Source organism: Ovis canadensis, chromosome 24, assembly GCF_042477335.2.
Source record: "Ovis canadensis isolate MfBH-ARS-UI-01 breed Bighorn chromosome 24, ARS-UI_OviCan_v2, whole genome shotgun sequence".
Classification (NCBI taxonomy): domain Eukaryota; kingdom Metazoa; phylum Chordata; class Mammalia; order Artiodactyla; family Bovidae; genus Ovis; species Ovis canadensis.
Genome location: NC_091268.1, coordinates 40,204,857 through 40,223,416, shown reverse-complemented (window position 1 = coordinate 40,223,416; position 18,560 = coordinate 40,204,857). Strand labels below are relative to the sequence as shown.

At 45.4% G+C, this 18,560-nt stretch overlaps 1 protein-coding gene across 1 annotated transcript in view; it reads right to left on the bottom strand.

Moving 5' to 3' along the window:
• The window catches only part of IL21R (interleukin 21 receptor), a 36,279-nt gene extending 18,202 nt beyond the window's left edge, over positions 1 to 18,077 (bottom strand). The window contains exon 1 of the mRNA XM_069570406.1: positions 17,363 to 18,077. The gene's annotated coding sequence lies outside the window, so the exon portion shown is untranslated. The remainder of the gene's footprint in view (positions 1 to 17,362) is intronic.
• Between the last annotated feature and the right edge of the window lie 483 nt (positions 18,078 to 18,560).

The window sequence follows — 18,560 nt, the reverse complement described above, 5'->3', positions numbered from 1 at the left end:
AAGCGGATTCTTTACCACTGAGCCACCAGGGAAGCCCTCTTTCAACAGGTGACTAGTATGAAATGGAGAGGCAGTATGCACCACAGTGGTGAAAACACAGACTTGGGGCCAGCCTGCCTCAGTTTAAATCTCAGCACTGCTGACTATATACTGCGTGACCTTGGGGAGTTTACTTAACATTTCTGGGCCTCTGAGTCCTCATTTGTAAAATAGAGATATTAATAACCTACTTCATAGAGTTCTTGGGAGAATTGTCAGTGTTTTTAAAGCATTTGGAACACTGCCTGGCATGTTAGTAGGCACTGTATACGTGTTTCTTAAACTAACCAACTCACCATGAAACAAAATGCAATGAAATGTAAAACCTGAATACAAGGAAAACAAAAGACAGAAACTGAGTTTTAGCAAGACACTATTCCTTGCTTAAGACTCTGATGAGTTGGAGATCTAGTTTGCCTTTGTTTAAAAAGGGAGATTAAAGAGTATCAGAGAGAGGTGTTGAAGACATACTAGCATCAAACTGAGATTCTCCCCCTCCACAACCACCTCGTCAACATCAGAGGAGCCAAAGAAATTTGAAAAGGGTCTCACTCTCTCACTAGGGGGTCCAGGGATATTTAAAACCATCTAAAACAAGCCACTCAAGTTCTGGGAAACATCAGCCTTGAATGATGAAGTCTTCAAGTCATCTCCTCTGGTTTCCACAGCACTGAGTACAAAGGCTTCCCAGTCCCATGGCCCTTCCTGCCCTGAATCCATCCCTTTATGGGGCTTCCTGCTCAGCGGACTCCTGAGGGCAACAGCTGCTTACTCCCCAGGAGCACCCAGACCAGCAGGTGTGCTTCCTGAGTGAAGGACAGAGGGTGCCCTGCAGCCTCCTACAAGGAGTGAAGAGCACCAGGCTGAGACCTGCCAGGTGCCAGCTGTGTGACGCTGGGCAAGTTCCTGGCCTCTCTGATTCTGTTTTCTTTGTTGAGGGCACTAACTGCATAAGTACATATGAAGCCCTCCAGCACAGTCCTGGCTGGGATAGAGCCCTAAAGAAGTGCTTATCCACAAGGCTCCAGTGCCTAGAAATGATTTCTGAGGTTGTGGTCATTCAGACTAAAAGTTGGCCAAATTTCAAGAGAGCCTGGGGATGTGGGGCAGACTCGGGGGAGGAAGTCAGATGGAAGCAGGCGCTATGGAGAATTCGAAGTGCTTACCTTCACAGTCAGCAGGGAAATGCAAATGAAAACCACAATAACATGCCATTTAAATTTTATCAGATTAGTAAAAACTGAAAGTCTGACAATATCACGTGCTGCTGAGGACGTGGCGTAATGGGAACTCTCATTTATGGCTACTGGAAATGTAAATTAATACAACTGGTCTGGAAAACAGTTTGGCATGGTCTGACAAACTGGAACAAGTATTTGCCCTAACATCCAGCAATCTCACTGTGACGTATACTACTGATGAAACACTGGCCCATGTGTACAAGAAGCCGAGGCAGAAATGTTTGTAACAACATTGACTTGAATATTGAAAAACTGGAAACAAGCTAAATCTCCGTCAGCAAAAGAATGGAAAGATAAACCATGGTGTCCTCACCCAACGTAACAATGAATCATAGCTTCACACAACAAAGCAAATGACTCTTATAGAAGAACAAAAACAAAAAACCAAGCAACCAAAAAAAAAAAAAAAAAGCAAATGACTCTTTCTGAAGAAATAGAAAAGTAAGTTAGAAAAGAACACAGGCATAATAACACTATCTATGTCACACTTTCGAGACACTTCAGTCATGACTGACTCTTTTTGACTCCATGGACTGTAGCCCACCAGGCTCCTCTGTCCATGGGATTCTCCAGGCAAGAATACTGGAGTGGGTTGCCATGCCCTCCTCCAGGGGATCTTCCCCACCTAGGGATCAAACCCCAGTCTCCTGCGGCTCCTGCATTGCAGGTGGGTTCTTTACTGCTAAGCCATTGGGAAAGCCCATGTCTTTACACAACATCATGTAAAGAAGCCCTATATATTGTCTTGGTGAATATCCATGTGTCCTGAATATATAGAAAAAACTCAAGGGGATGAGAAACATCAAACTTTGAAGAGTGTAAACTAGGAGGGGATGTGATCAGGTGGGGATCTTCAGCCATCCCAATGGTTTGGTAAAACTGAGTGAATGGTGTTGATTATATTTTCCTTTATACTTTTGTGTATGTCCAAACTATTTCATAACATGTTAAATGTAAGTGAATTATAAAATAAAATGTGAAAGGACACTCTCACTTCTGGCTATGATGAAGGAGTTGGTAACTGATTAACCTTCTTACTAAGAACAACTGCTAAGCAGGAAGGGAAAAAAAAAAAAACAACTATTAGAAAGCATGAGAAAGCAACCAAGTGAGATAGTACTTGAGAAGCCAGGGTGCCAGAGAGAAGGAAAATTCTCTGCACGCAATGTCCCCTTAAATAATTTGCCAAATCATTGCATTCCAAGAAACCTAGCAGAAAGCATCTGGTAAGAGGCTAAGAAAACTAAGAAGAGATTTTGCCAGTGTCACAGTGCTAAGGAGAGAATCAAAGTTTAAGAAAAATGGGCCCCGATAAATACCCAGTTATTCAGAGGGAAAAAAAAGATGCCTTAGGAATCAGAAAAAAATCAGAAATAGTTCAGCCTTCACTGCATCAGGATGATCTGCCTATAAGCTATATGTCAACTAGAAAAAAAAAAAAAACCTATCCAGAAAAACTTAGCTTCATCTAAAGCCTCCATACTTTTCATACACAATGTCCAGCATTGAATTAAATTGACAGGACAAACCAGAGAACAGTACCAAATGACCAAAAGCCAAGAGAAAGAAACAAAACCAGAAGCAGACACATAAATGATTATTAGACAGAATTTAGAATAACTGTGATTGGTCTTCCCAGATGGCTCAGTGGTAGAGAATCTGCCTGCCAATGTAGGAGACCCGGGTTTGATCCCTGGGTAGGGAGGATCCCTTGAAGAAGGGAATGGTGCCCACTCCAGTACTCATGCCTGGGAAATCCCAAGGACAAAGGAGGCTGGCAGGCAATAGTCCATGGGGTCAAAAAAGAGCTGGACATTACTTAGCGACTAGACAACAACAATGATCAATGTGTTCAATAATTCCACCAGAAATACGGAATGTATTTAGCAGCAGAAACTCGAGAGCTGAAAGACACAATAATTGAGATGTACAAGAACATAACAGATGGATTTTGGAGAAGGCGATGGCAACCCACTCTATTACTCTTGCCCGGAAAATCCCATGGACGGAGGAGCCCATGGGGTCCAAAAACTGCAGTCCATGGGGTCGCAAAAACTGAGCAACTTCACTTTTACTTTTCACTTTCATGCATTGGAGAAGGAAATGGCAACCCACTACAATGTTCTTGCCTGGAGAATCCCAGGGATGGCAGAGCCTGGTGGGCTGCCATCTATGGGGTCGCACAGAGTCGGACGTGACTGAAGTGACTTAGCAGAAGCAGCAACAGATGGATTTAACAACAGATTAAAAAATCAGAAGAGGAGATTGGTGAACTGAAGGATTGGTAGAAGATAATCAGATTGAAGCATGCAGAGAAAAAAATGTTTAAAAATACAGTAAAGATCAAAAGAGACATATGAGACATTGTGAAAAGATCTAACATAAATGTATTTGGAGTCAAGAAAAAGAGGAGAGAGAATGATTCAGAAGCAATGATAGAGAAACTGGTTAAGAGTTTTTCAAAGCTAACAAGAAACTTTAAGCTACAGATTCAAGGAGTTCTATAACCACCCCTCCCCTAAACAAATACAAAGAAAACCACATCTAGGCACATCATAGAAAAACGATTTTAAAAATTTAAGACAAAGATGTACTTAAAATCCAACTTAGAATGTTATATCCAGCAAAAAAATACCCTTCAGAAAAAGAAGGCAAGCTCAATATGACAAAAGGAATCTACTAAAATCCCATAGTTATAACATCATACTTAATAATGAAAAACTGAAAGCTTTCCCTCTAAGATCTGAAACAAGACAAGGATGTCCACTCTCATGCTGCCAAGTCACTTCAGTCGTGTCTGACTCTGTGCGACCCCATAGACGGCAGCCCACCAGGCTCTCCGGTCCCTGGGATTCTCCAGGCAAGAACACTGGAGTGGGTTGCCATTTCCTTCTCCAACGCAGGAAAGTGAAAAGTGAAAGGGAAGTCGCTCAGTCATGTCCGACTCTTTGCAACCCCATGGACTGCAGCCCACCAGGCTCCTCCATCCATGGGAGTTTCCAGGCAAGAGTATTGGAGTGGGGTGCCATTGCCTCTCATGACTTTTGTTAAACAAGGATGTCCAGGGCTTCCCTGGTAGCTCAGTGGTAAAGAATCTGCCTGCCCGTACAGGAGACACAGGTTTGAGCCCTGATCTGGGAAGATCCCACGTGCTGTGGAGCAATTAAGCCCACGCACCACACCTACTGAGTTTGTGTTCTAGAGCCCAGGAGCCACAGCTACTGAGCCCACGTGCCACGACTACCGAAGCCCTCACGCCCTAGAGCCCATGCTCTGCTGCAAGAGAAGAAGCCCACCCACTGCAACTAGAGAACTGTGCGCACTCGCTGACCCTAGAGAGAGGCCCATGCGGCAACAAGGCCCCAGCAGCCAAAAATAAATAGATACATTCAGAGAACACAAAACGGAGATACCCACTCTCACTGTGCTGAATGCTTCGGTTCTAGCCAAGGCAATTAGGCAAGAAAAAGAAACAAAAGACAGCCATATTTGAAAGAAAGAAGTAAAGCATTTCTGTTTGCAGATGGTATGGTCTTGTACATGCAGCATCTTAAAGAATCCACACCAAGGAAATCAAATGAAACAAGGTAAACAACCAAACAAAAACGGTTCCCGCTAAATATTCTAGGACTACAGAGCAGTCTTTAAGATATATGGTGTTCATCCAACCGGATAGCCACATGAAATAGAATAAAGTTGGACTTCTATCTCACACCATATATGAAAATCAACTCAAAATGGATCAAAGACCTAGTATGAAGCGGTAGAATTAAATCTTAAGATAAAATATAGCAGTAAATCTTCAGAAACGTGAATTCATCGATAGTTTCTTAGACATGCCACCGAAAGCACAAGCAACTAAAGGCAAATATATTGAAGGATTTCAAATGTTAAAACTGTTGTGCTTCAAAATACGCTATCAAGAAAGTGAGAAGATAGAGGCTTCCCTGGCGGTCCAGTGGTTAAGAATCTGTCTTGCAATGCAGAGGATGCGGGTTCAATCACTGTTCAGGGAACCAAGATCCCACATGCTAAGGGGCAGCTAAGCCCGCACACCACAACTAGAGTCCGTGCGCCCCAGCGGAAGATCCCGCGTGCGGCAGCTAAGATCCGACACGGCTAAATAAATAAATAGTGAAAAGACAATATGCGAAAGCGAAAGTGAAGTCCCTCAGTGGTGTCCAACTCTGCAACCCCATGGACTGTAGCACTCCAGGCTCCACCATCCATGGAATTTCCTGGGCAAGAATACTGGAGTGGGTTGCCATTTCCTTCTCCAGGGGGATCTTCCCCATCCAGGGATGGAACCCAGGTTTCCCACATTGCAGGCAGACTTTTTACCCTCTGAGCCACCAGGGAATCCCTAGTGAGTGAAAGTTAGTCAGACGTGTTCGACTCTTTGCAACCCCATGGACTATACAGTCCATGGAATTCTTCAGGCCAGAATACTGGAGTGGGTAGCTGTTCCCTTCTCCAGGGGATCTTCCTAACCCAGGGATCGAACCCAGGTCTTCTGCACTGCAGGTGGATTCTTTACCAGCTGAGCCACTAGGCAGTATGGGAAAAATACTTGCAAACTGTATATTTGTTAGTGTTCATAATATATAAGGAACTCTGAAGGTCTAAAAGCCAACCCGATTTTAAACTGTGTGAAAGATTTGAATAGATGTTTCTCCAAGGAGATATGCTAATGACTATTAAACACATGAAAAGATGCTCATCATCATTAGTCATTTGGGAAATGCAAATAAGGACCACAGTGCGGTACCACTTCACACCCACTAGCTGGCTATTTTTAAAAATGGAAAATAAAACACGCGGGTGAAGATGTAAGGGTGGGACGCTCACACACTGCTAATGGGAATGCACAGTGGTGCAGCCACTATGCAAAACTGCTTTGACAGTTCCTCCAATAGTTAACATAAGGTCACCACATGACCAAGTGGTTTGACTCCTAGGCATATAGGGAAAAGAACTTAAAACATATATTCACAAGAAAGCCCTTCTACACAGGTGTTCATAGCAGCATTATTTATAATAGCACTAAACTGAAAACAACTCTAATGTTCATCAGTTGATGAATGGACAAACAAAATGTAGACTGCACAGACAATGGAATATTATTCCACCATAAAAATGAATCAAGTACTGATATATGTTAAAGCATGGGTGAACCTTTAGAATCTAAAGTAGAGAATTCAGACACAAGAAGCCACATATCGTGTGATTCTGTTTATATGAAATGTCCAGAGTAGACAAATCCATAGATAGGTAGTATATTCGTGGTTGTCAGGGGCTGGAACTTTGGAGGGAGGGGGAACAGGGAGGGCATAGCACTTTTCTGGAGAAATAAAAATGTTCTGCAGTTAGATAATGGTGATGATCACATGGCTTTATAAATATACTAAAAACTACTTAATTGTGTACTTTAAAAGAGTGCATTTTATGGTATGTGAATCAGACCTTAATTACAAATATTCTTAGATAAAGGCAAAATAAAGCTTTACTTTTCATAAAAAAAAAAAAGCTGAGAGAATTTGTCACCTGTAGACCAGCATCAAATGACATACTAAAGCGAATTTTGGGGGCAAAATAAAAATAATCTCAGAGGGGGAGTAATTTACTGTAGGAAGGAATGAAGAGTAATAGAACATTAAAAATATAAATTAATATTAATTAATGAAAATAATAATGTTAATGTCTTATGAAGTTTAAACTATATGCAAAATGAGAACATTGGGTTGGCCAAAAGGATCATTCAGATGTTATGGAAAAACTCAAACAACGTTTTTGGCCAACTCAATACATTACCATGATTACTAAATATAAGAAGAAGTGAACAAAGATAAAGGTCACTGTATTAAAAAAAAAAAGAGTCAATGTATTGTCTGGAAAGTGATAAATGTACCAATATAAGGTGTCCATGGAATTCTCCAGGCAAGAATACTGGAGTGGGTTGCCATTTCCTTCTTCAGGGGATCTTCCTGATCCAGGGATCAAACCCAGGTCTCCTGCATTGCAGGTAGATTCTTGACCATCTCAGCCACCAGGAAACCCCTTAGTATACGGTCAGCTTCAAAAAATTCGAGTCTGATGCTATAATCTCTAAGAAAAACACTGAAAGAGTTACAAAAGAAAGTATAACAAACTAATAGGAAACACAGAACAATAATTTTAAAAACTTTATTCATTTAGAAAATGGGACAAAGAAGAAGAAAAAGGAACAAAGAATAGATAAGACAAAAGAAAAACAAGTAGTAAGAAGGTACACTTAATCCTAAACACATCAGCATTTTTAATAAAATGTAAATGAAGTCACCACAAATTAAAGACCTAACCTTGAAATCAATACTTTAAAGTAAAAATTGTAGTTTAATCTCTCTCACAAATGTACAGACAAAAACTGAAAACAAAATATTAAATCATATCTGATATTAATATACACAAATGTATTATACACCATTATTACATGAGGTTTATTTCAAGAATACAAAGGCTGTTTGACATTTGAAAATCAGTAATCTGTTTTACCACATTAACAGAATAAAGAAATTTTATGTGACAATTTAATAACTTTAATGTGACATTTAATAATTTGAAATACTTATTCATGATTTTAAAAACACTCTCAGGAAACCAGGAATAGAAAGAATTCTCTTGACCTGATGAGGAGCACACACACACACACACACACACACACACACACAGACACAGAATATACACAGCTAATATCCCAAAAGGTCAAATACTGAACACGTTATCCTCCAGGGCAGGGAAAAGACAAGGATGTCTTATACTGAAGGTCCTGTTCAATGCAATAAGGCCAGAGCAATAAATAAATTTATAAATATTAGAAAATTATAAGGATTGGAATGGTAAAAGACTGTCTTAAAAGTTCAGACTGTCTTTACTAAGTTCAGATACTTAGTAAATAAACTACTAGATAATAACTGTTCAGCAAGGGCAATGAATTTGAGACCAATATAAAAAATATATTATACTTCTAAAGATCAACAAAGTTGACAAACCTTTGGCTAGACTAAGAAAAAGGGAAGATTCAAATTACTAAAATCAGAAAAGAAAGATGAGACATTACAACAGATACCACAGAAGCAAAATGGATGATAAGATACAACTATGAATAACCCTGTACCAACAAACTTGATAATGTAGAAGAAATGGATAATTCCTAGAAACATACAACCTACCAAGACTGACTTACGAAGAAATAAAAAGTCTGAACAGACCTCTATGTTGGTTGCAAAAGCAACAAAAGCAGAAAGAGAGAAGTGGGACTACATCATGACAAAAAGCTTCTGCATTCCAAAGAAAACCATCAACAAAATGAAAAGGCAGCTTGCTGAGTGGGAGGAAATATTGGAAAATCATATATCTGATAAGAGAATAATATGCAAAATAAAGACCTCATACAATCTGACTTTAAAACGAGCAGAAGATCTGAATAGACATTTTCAAGAAGAACGTACAGATGGATAATAGGTATGTGAAAAATGTTCAACACCATTCATTACTAGGGAAATGCAAATCAAAATCACAATGTGATTGCAGATTTCATGTGACACCTGCTAAAAACTGGCTATTATCAAAAAGACTTTAACAAGTGTTGCTGAGGATATGAAGAAAAGGGAACACTTGTGCACTGCTGGTGGGAGTGTATTAGGTGCAGCCACTATGGAAAACAGTTGCAGGTTCCTAAAAAAATTAAAAACAGAACTACCCCATGATCTAGCAATCCCACTTCTGGTTATATGCTGAAAAGAAATGAAAACACTATCTCAAAAAGATACACTTCACCCTTCTGTTCATTACAGTTTTATTGACAATAAACAAGACTGGAAACAACTCGTGTCCTTCAACAGGTGGATGGATGAAGAAGATTGATGTGCACATACAGTGGAATATTATTCAGCCATGAAAAATAGAAATCTTGCCATTTGTGGCAACACGGATGAACCTCGAGGGTATTATGCTGAGTGAAATATGGAGTGAAATATGAAACATGGAGAAAGGTAAATACAGTATGATCTCTCATATGTAGAATCCAAAAACAAGAATAATAAGTTTATAGATACAGAAAGAACTGGTTGATGTTTGCCAGAAGAAAGATGTGGGGGTGGGAAGAATTGGTGAATAGAGCTGAAAGGTAAAAAGAAAAAATATATGGTGCATTATTGAGTAAAAGCCACAATAAAAAAGAAGCAAAAAATTTTTTTAATGTTATGTACTTGCAATGCATAAGTCCAAAGCATCTTATTCAGTGTGGTTAAATTTCATGAACTACATAAATTAGAATTTATGAACTACATAAATTAAATTTATGTAGACTACTACATAAAGTATATTGTTACACCAACATTGACCATTGCATTTTATTCTAGCTTTACTGATGTCTTTTTGTTCAAAACATATGTCAAAAATACTAACCATATGCTTTCAGCAATTTACTCAGTCAAAAGACTGAGTAAAGCTGAAACTCCAGTACTTTGGCCACCTCATGCAGAGTTGACTCATTGGAAAAGTCTCTGATGCTGGGAGGGATTGGGGGTAGGAGGAGAAGGGGACGACAGAGGATGAGATGGCTGGATGGCATCACTGACTCGATGGACGTGAGTCTGAGTGAACTCCGGGAGTTGGTGATGGACAAGGAGGCCCGGCGTGCTGCGATTCATGGGGTCGCAGGGAGTTGGACACGACTGAGCGACTGAACTGAACTGAACGGAATGCTGCAGAAACTAAAATATACTGACACTTGAATACAATTCATTTTCTCTAATGACACAGCTTTGAAAAATACTTATCTTTAGGGACTTCCCTGATGGTTCAGTGGCTAAGACTCCAAGCTCCCCATGGGGGCCTAGCTTTGATCCCTGGTCAGGGAACTAGATCCCACATGCTGCAACTAAAGAGTTCACCTGCTGTAACTAAAGATCCTGCCTGCTCCAACTAAGACCCAGTGCAGCCAAATAAATAAATATTTTATTAGAAAATACTTAACTTTATATCACCACCACTGAAACTAGAGAGAATTTAAAATTATGAAATAAACTATCAATTATATAGAGGATATAAATTTTAAATAGCAATGTATGATTCTGATAAATTCATCTTTAAAAAATTGAATGTGGACTTCCCTGGCAGTCCAGTGATGAAGACTTTGGGATTCCACTGCAAGGGACACAGGTTCAATCTTTGATTGGGGAACTAAGATCTCTCATGCACAGTGTGGCCCAAAAGATGTTACATTAAGTAATTTTGTAAAAATTAACTGATACATGATTTAGTATCAACATTCAAAGGCTAATTTTGACCTCTATTTTGAGTCAACTGTTTCACCTTAAGTTATAAGTCACACTGCAAAATTTATGTACTATTTTTTTTTTTTACTAAAAAACTTTTAAGTATGGAGAAATAGTGAATGAATCATGAACAAATAGTGAACAAATCATGCTTCTTGTGTCCTAGTATCTTTGCAGATTACTTTTCAAAAGGAAAATAAGTACTTCTACAATTACCTTTTGCATAAGTCTAGAATCTATAAAAATATGCACCAGGAGATAATAGATTAACACACTGAGGTGTCAGATAAATTGCCACATGTTGAGGAAGATATCTGGTTTGATGAAGAAAGCTACCTTCATTAAATTGGAATCTTTTTATTGTTCTCTAAAAAAGGGACAATAATAAGTCACACTATAATTCCATTTTTTTTTCTCCAATGGAAATATCTTTTGAATTTAGAAAAGTTTTCACTTATAAAAGACACAAACAAAAAGAGAAATTGAAAAAAAGAAAGACAATAGAAAAGAACTGAAATAGGAGCTTGTATCTACATCTGTAGTCTCTTTCATATAGTTATATTACACATTTTATATATTATATATAAATGTATAATATATACAATTATGTCTATAATTCTATATAACATATAGAGAGAACTCCTACAAAGCAACTATAAATAAATAACTCAGGACTCATTTTTTTTTTTAATGGACAAAAAGCTTAAGCAGACACTTCATAGAAGAGGATATCCAAACAGCAAAAGGCATGTTAAAAAGTGCTTAAAATCATAGCTCATCAAAGAAATGCAAATGCATATCCCAATATGAGGGCACTACATATCAACCCAGAATGACTCAAATGAAAACAAGCAAAACAAAACAATTCCAAGTGCTAAAAAAGGATAGGAAGTAATCAAAACTCTGAATCTCTACTCAGTCTTCTCCAAAGAATGTGAATTGGTACAATCACTTTGGAAAACTTCTGCTAAACAGAAGACCCAAGAAGTCCTTTTCTAGATTATGCACCAAAGGGCAAAATATACATATATACAAGCAGATGTATACCAGGGTGCTCGCGGCAGCCTTATTTATACCCTCCCCAAACTGAAAAGGACCGAAGGTCCTGATTTCCCTGTTTCTTCTTTCGCTCACTGATAATTCAGGAATGGGACTCCTTCAGATCCTCAAGCCGATCATAATTTCCAGTGTGACCCAGGTGGGGCCTGGGTCTTGAAAGTAAAAGGTGAGAGGGAAAGTAAAACGGCCCATTTCCCATAGGGACCCAGAGGACACGAGATGGGTGTAGAGGGACTCCCCAGCCGTGCCAGAAACAAGAGCCAACAGGTCGCCAGAAGGGGAAGTGTCAAGACTGAGGGACTTCCCAAGAAGGAACACAGAAGACGGCTTCCAGCCCATCACTGGTCTCCAAGGACTTCTGCCCACTGCCCTCCCCGTGGCCTCCTCCCCAACCTTGTGCCTCCAGCTGCGGCTCCTCCCACCCAGGCCTCAGCCTGACTCTCTGTGGCTCCCCATCACACCTTCAGAGAAAGCCCTAAGTTCCTTCGCTCAGCATTCAAAACATGCCAGCATGTGTCCCCAGCATCCCCTCTGCCCCTAGTCTTCATCCCGGACTCCGGGTACTCCAGGTTTCTGACACCTGGACCTCTTCACAACCCCCCCGTGCATCTGGCTTCCTTCCACGCCTTTGCACCTGCTGTTTCAGCCACCAGAACTCTCCGATCTCCCATCTCCCAGCTTCAAAAGCCAGTTCAAATGTCATCCCCTTCATAATTCTTTGCCCTCTCCAAGGCATATGAGTCACTCCTTCTTCTAGGGTTCATCCTCCCCTCAGAGAACACCGCTCATGGTGTTATTGGCAACACTCTGAGCAGTTTCTAGGCAAGAACCACGTGTTTCTTGGTGACCGCTGAATGTCAATGGCTAACCAGTGTCTGACACATAGTAGGTGCTCAAAGCACTCATTACATGAGTGACTAAATGCAAGAAAATGCTTTCTGGGCTTCCCTGGTTGTCCAATGATGAAGAATCTGCTTGCCAATGCAGGAGACATGGGTTCGATTCCTGGTCAGGGAAGATCCCACAATGCCACCGGGCGGCTGGGCCCAGGAGCCGAAACTACTGAGCCCACGGGCCACAGCTACTGAAGCCAGAAAGGCCTAGAGCCTGTAGTCCGCAGTAAGAGGAGCCACCACAACGAGAAGCCTGTGTGCCACGGCGTGAGCGTAGCCACCGCTCACCGCAACTACAGAAAAGCCCGTGCAGCCAAGAAGACCCAGTCCAGCCAAAAATATATTCAATTATAAAAGAAAGAAATTGTCATAGAGGGATAGTGGGTTGCACAGGGTCGCACAGAGAGTTTTTACTTAAAGCAGAGCTCTCAGGCTGGTGGCCCTGGATCAGGAAGGAGGCTCGGCCCCTAACTCACAGTGGGATCCTGGGCTCTTCGTTCCTCTGGACCTCAGTTTCCTCATCTGTAGGATGGGGGCACTCACTCTGGCCTAGATGAGGGAGCGTGAGGCTGGTGCTGGGTACACTGGAGTGTGAGTAATGGGAATTGCTTTTCTACGTATCTGGGGGAGGGAGGTGGTAGCAAAGGGCCGGTGTCTGAGGACAGGTGTGCTGAGACCCTGACCTGCAGCTTAATCAGTAGCTGCCGAACACGAGGGGAAAGGCCTTACTAGCCGGGGCCACCTCTCAGCCTGTAGACCCTTTTAGTCTGTCTGCCCCTCCCAGGTGGGCCATGAACCCAGGTCCACGCAGCTTTTCCAAGCCCAACTGGCCTTTCCCTACTGGAACTTCTCTGCTGCTGCTAAGTCGCTTCAGTCATGTCCGACTCTGTGTGACCCCATAGACGGCAGCCCACCAGGCTCCCCGGTCCCTGGGATTCTCCAGGCAAGAACACTGGAGTGGGTTGCCATTTCCTTCTCCAATGCATGAAAGTGAAAAGTGAAAGTGAAGTCGCTCAGTCATGTCTGACTCCCAGAGACCCCATGGACTGCAGCCTACCAGGCTCCTCCGTCCATGGGATTTTCCAGGCAAGAGTACTGGAGTGGGGTGCCATTGCCTCTAGCCTGTGCAAACTCTGCCAACCGAGGTACATGCCCTGCTCTCAGCAGGCTCTTCCTGCCTGTGCCATCTTGATTTGCCCTCCACCATGCTGGGTGACCGCACCCAGACTGTGCCATCTGCCTCAGCTCCTGTAGCCCCAGCCCCATTCCACCCCACCACGCCTGCCAGGAGGGGCTGGTTGTAAGGCAAAGAAAAAAAAAGGATGCTTTGCTCCATGGCTGTTTGAAGTCATGAGGTGGGGGGTGGGTGTGGGCCTGGCAACCTGCCCTTTGTCCTCGTCCTTGCCCAGCAAGCCCCCACCAGCCTGCCTGGCCCTGGCCAAAGTAGACTGGGGGTTACTGATTCATACTGCAGAACGTCTGCTGACCCTCGTCCCAGGTGACATCATCAAGCCCTCTTGGCAGATGAGGAAATAGAGGCCCAGAGAGGCCCAGAGGCTTGCCCAGAATCACACAGCAAGGAGGGCCAGGGCCTGAGCATGGAGCCAGGCTGGTGTGTTTGCCCCACATCCACTGGGACAACTGGAGTGGCCTGATCCTTCCTGGGGGCTGGAGGACCAGCAGGCTGGGGGCCAGGTCGGGGGTGCTTTGGCAGGTGTCCTGGCTACCCGAGGGCCCTCAGAGGGGCCTCTGCCCACACCCCGGGGAATATTTTCAGGTTGTTTCAGAAGTTCCAAGTTTACTCAGAGCTCTCATTTGAGCATTGGTAAAAAGTCCCTTTGGCGGGGCGCCAGGGTGAGGAGTGGAGGCGGGGGCACCTGTGAGCCATGAAGTGGGGGTGGGGCTCCTCTCTGCTCCCGCGCTTCCCCTGCCCTGGTGTGCAGTGAAGGGCAGGGAAAGAAGAAGCAGGTGAGGAAGGGACTGTGATGAGGGGAAGACCCCTACTCCTTGAGGGTGTTCCTTCCCATGTCTTCACAGTTTTCTTCCCTCTGCTTGTACATGACTCCCAGGGTGACCCTAGAAAACCTCTACCCCTCTCAGAGCCTCAGTTTTCCCATCCGAGAAAGGGGGAAGTAGAGTCATGATAAGAATTATCATTCATTGAGGGCTGGGTATATGCCAGAAGATATACCAAGTGTTGATAATGAGTAACAATGAGAAAATTATTACCAATGATATCTAAAGTAAAACAGAATAGCTACTATTTCTCATGAGCCATTGCAAGTTTCCCCTCATAACTGCACTGGCTCTGTCTGAGCATCACTGAATCCCCAGGACCTAGGACAGTGTTTCAGAAACACATGTTGAGTAAAGTGTTAGTCGCTCAGTCGTGCCTGACTCTTTGTGACCCCATGGACTGCAGTCCACCAGGCTCCTCTGTCCATGAGATTTTCCAGGCAAGGATACTGGAGTGGGTTGCCATTTCCTTCTCCAGGGGATCTTCCCAACCCAGGGATCTAACCTGGGTTTCCTGCACTGCATACAGATTCTTTACTGACTGAGCTACAAGGGAAGCCCATGTTGAGTAAAACCTCACAGCAAACCAAGATAGGCGTTCTTATCTCTCTGTAACAGATAAGGACACTGAAGTTTCAGAAAGGTTAAGTGACTAACTCCAGGTCACAAAGGTACTAAGTAATGGAGCTGGGACTCAACCCCAGGTCTGACCATTTCCAGAGCACAACTGGCAGTGTGAGTGAGCCAGATCCAAGGCCCCACAGTGGACTGCAGAGACCTCCCAGCTCTGTGGAGAAGCCAGGCCATCATTCTGGCGATCCTGTAGGCACTGGCTTCTCTCACTGGCAGGAAGGATGCTCTTCCCTTCCTTTCCTTTCATTCATTTATTTATGAGGCCCCAGGACGGTCCCGACGCTGCAGAGAAGCTGGTCCCACTCAAAGCTTCCTGTGGCCTGCTTTACCTGTTCTGTCTTCTCTTAAACTGGCCCCCTCCTCCTGCAAGCCCCCTCCCTCTCCCCATTTAGACTCCAATCCCTACCTCCAACCCCCTTCTCTTCTTTGCTGGGCAGGTGCGAGCCTGAAGCACCTGGGATGCATCCTTCATCTTGCTCACCTGTCTCTCCTGGCCCCGGGTCTCAGCCACCTTCTAACATAAGGGCTTTTAGTTTCCTCCTCCACGAGGCTGTAAGGTTCTAGACTTCCTGCCAGGTGTGGGGCAGGCAGGACCAGGATTTCTGCTGAACCCACCAGGGGAACAGGTGACCGAGGCTCCCCCTCTGGGGTCTGCCTAGCCCCCTTGATTCAATGCCCCACTCTCAGAAGGTGCCCCAGGCTATGGTTCTTGCTATTTTGCTATCCTGTCTAGCGGGTTGTCACCTTGGGGTTCCAAACCGACCTCTGCACCCTTCAGTCACAGCTATCTGGGGCAAGCTTCTCCCCACTGAGCATCAGTCTCCGCATCTGTGAAACAGGCTGAAAGAGGCCAGCAGCCTCACCTGGGGTCATGAGGATGATGGGAGAGCTTCATGCACCTGTCACATGCTGAGAGCCGGCCTGGGAGGACCACAACCCAGGGGGCTGAAGGAGGCAAGACTGCAGGTTCCTGAGTGTGACGCTGCACCTTCCCTGACTCTTGGAAACTGGCCTTTCTCTTCCACGGACTCTAGGCTTCTTATGATGCAAATTCTCTCCCCTGGTAGACCCCCAGCCAACAGCCTATCTATGTCATGCCCTCGAATCCTCACAACCAGATCTATGAAGATGGAGCTGCCATTCTGCCCATTTCACAGATGAGAAAACCAAGGCTCCATGAAGTTAGAAAAAAGCAGAGAAACTCGTGGAAGTTCACCCAGCCAGAAAGCCACATGGCTGGATGTTGAACCCTCCAGGTTTTCCCCCACTCTACCATGTGCTTCTAAAAGCCCCACGCTTTCCCCCTGGGGAAAGCATATGTCCTCGCAGGAGGAACCCCTGACATTTTAATGCCCCTTCCCCTGCCCTGAGTCCTCTGCATCCTAAATTTCCCTCCAGGCATCAAGTCCTCCTCTGCCCAAGAGCCTGTCTGCCTGTTCCTTCCTTCCTCCCTTTTTCTCAAGTCAAAATCCAACCCATCCTTCAAGGCTCAGCCTCCCCAAGCCTCCTCACCCCACTCTCCACACACACGGAACCAGTCTGCCTCTCACCAGCCGCCCATCCCCTGTGTTTTCTTGAGAAGGAAGAGGAGACAGCTTGGAGGGCAGGACCAGCCTCCGAGTCACCTGCCCACCCAACCACGCAATGGTTGAGTCACCTTGGGAAAACCACTCTATTTCTCATTGCCTCAGTTTTCATCTTCAAAATGGGGACACCAATCTGTCTTAAAGGATTTTGACAAAATAAAGGAGATAAAACACAGAACCTGGTACAAAGTCAATGTCTCCTCCCTTCCCCACACTGGCCTGATCACAGTCATGCCCACTTCTGCCCAGCTCAGCTGCCCAGAACCACGGTGACTATCACACCATGTTCAGTCTGGAAACAGCATGCCCTCCCCAGCCCCTGCCTTTTGGAGGCTTGTTTCCACCAGCTCAGGGGGTCATCCCAGCCATGCCTCTGCCTCTCTGTCCTGCGGCCTCCTGCGATCTACAGAAAGGCACTCCAGTCACCCTGAGCTGGGAGCAACAAGAGACTCCAGCTTAACTTTGCTGGTCTCACCGCCCCCAGGTGTGATGAGGGCACAGGACTCCTGTGCGTCCTCCGGGGCAGAGGAGGTCCCCTCCCCGCCTGCCCCCAGAGCGGGTGGCTGGAGATGAGTTACCTGCTGTTCTACTTCTTTCTCAGAAATCCATTTTCTCTGGGCTCCGGGCAGTCCGGTGGTCTCCCAGGGGTGGCAGCTGGGCTTGGTATTGGGGGGATATGGAGGGGAATGGGGGTCTGGGAGAACAGGCAGGGGTCTGGGGTGGGAAGCTGCAACCTGCCCTGAGCCACCGATCAGGCAGGGCCGGACCTGTCACCCCCGCGGATGGCAGGTGGGCTCCGGGCAGGCGGGCCAGGCAGAGGCAAAGGCGACCATCAGTTACATCCCAAAGAGGTTACACAGGGACAGAAGGCGGAGGCTGCGGGACAAGGGCCGATCCGCTGCACCGGCGGTGAACAGAGAGCAGACGACGCGGACAGACAGAAGTCAAGCGAAACAGACGGCTGGCCAGCCGGGCAGATAGGCAGGGAGGCGCAGGCAGACAGACAGCCGCGCGGCTGTCAGTCACACTCAGGAAGAAGCAGGCAGACCATCAGACCCCGAGCCCGTCAGTCACTTGGCAGAGACGCCGGCGGGTCCGCCAGAGGCGGCGTCTGCCGTCGGAGCCCCCGCCGCGTGCGCAGGGTGGGGAGGAAGGGGAGGATGTGGTGAGCCGCTCCCGCAGGCCCCGCCCACGGAGCGGCCGGCTCCTCCCCCCCCTGGAGGGAGAAAGAGGTGGGAGGGGGCCGGGCCCCCGGGGGCTAGGTCCACTGCTCCCCAAAGGTCGCCTGTTAGCGAGACACTTAGGGCCACCGGGGTGACGTCGCCTCCTCTGGACGGTGACATCACCCCCGCAGGCCTCACGGTCTTGACCTTTAAGGCAGGCGGGGAGGTGGTGAGCCGCCGCTTCTCACAGATGTAAAAACTGAGGCTCCCAGGGTGCGGAGGTGGCAAGGCGAGATCCGGGAGGTCCCCGGGGGTCTCAGCTCAGCGAGAAGCGTGAGAGCCCAGAGACCTGCCCAAGGTCCCGGGGAGAAGCGGTGTTTGCCCACTGGCCGGCTTCACTCATGCACACTGCCTGCCTGGCCCAGAAAGGGTATGAGTTTGGGACCGTCCCTCCTAAATTCTCTGCCCCTGTTTCCTTTGAATCCAGCTTCCTGCTGCAGGGAGCAGGATGCTACCTGCGTGCCATTGCGAAGACAAGCCGTTGGGCAGGTCACCACGGCTCTGAATGCCTCACTTTGCCCATCTGTCCAATGGGGAGACCTTGACTTTAATA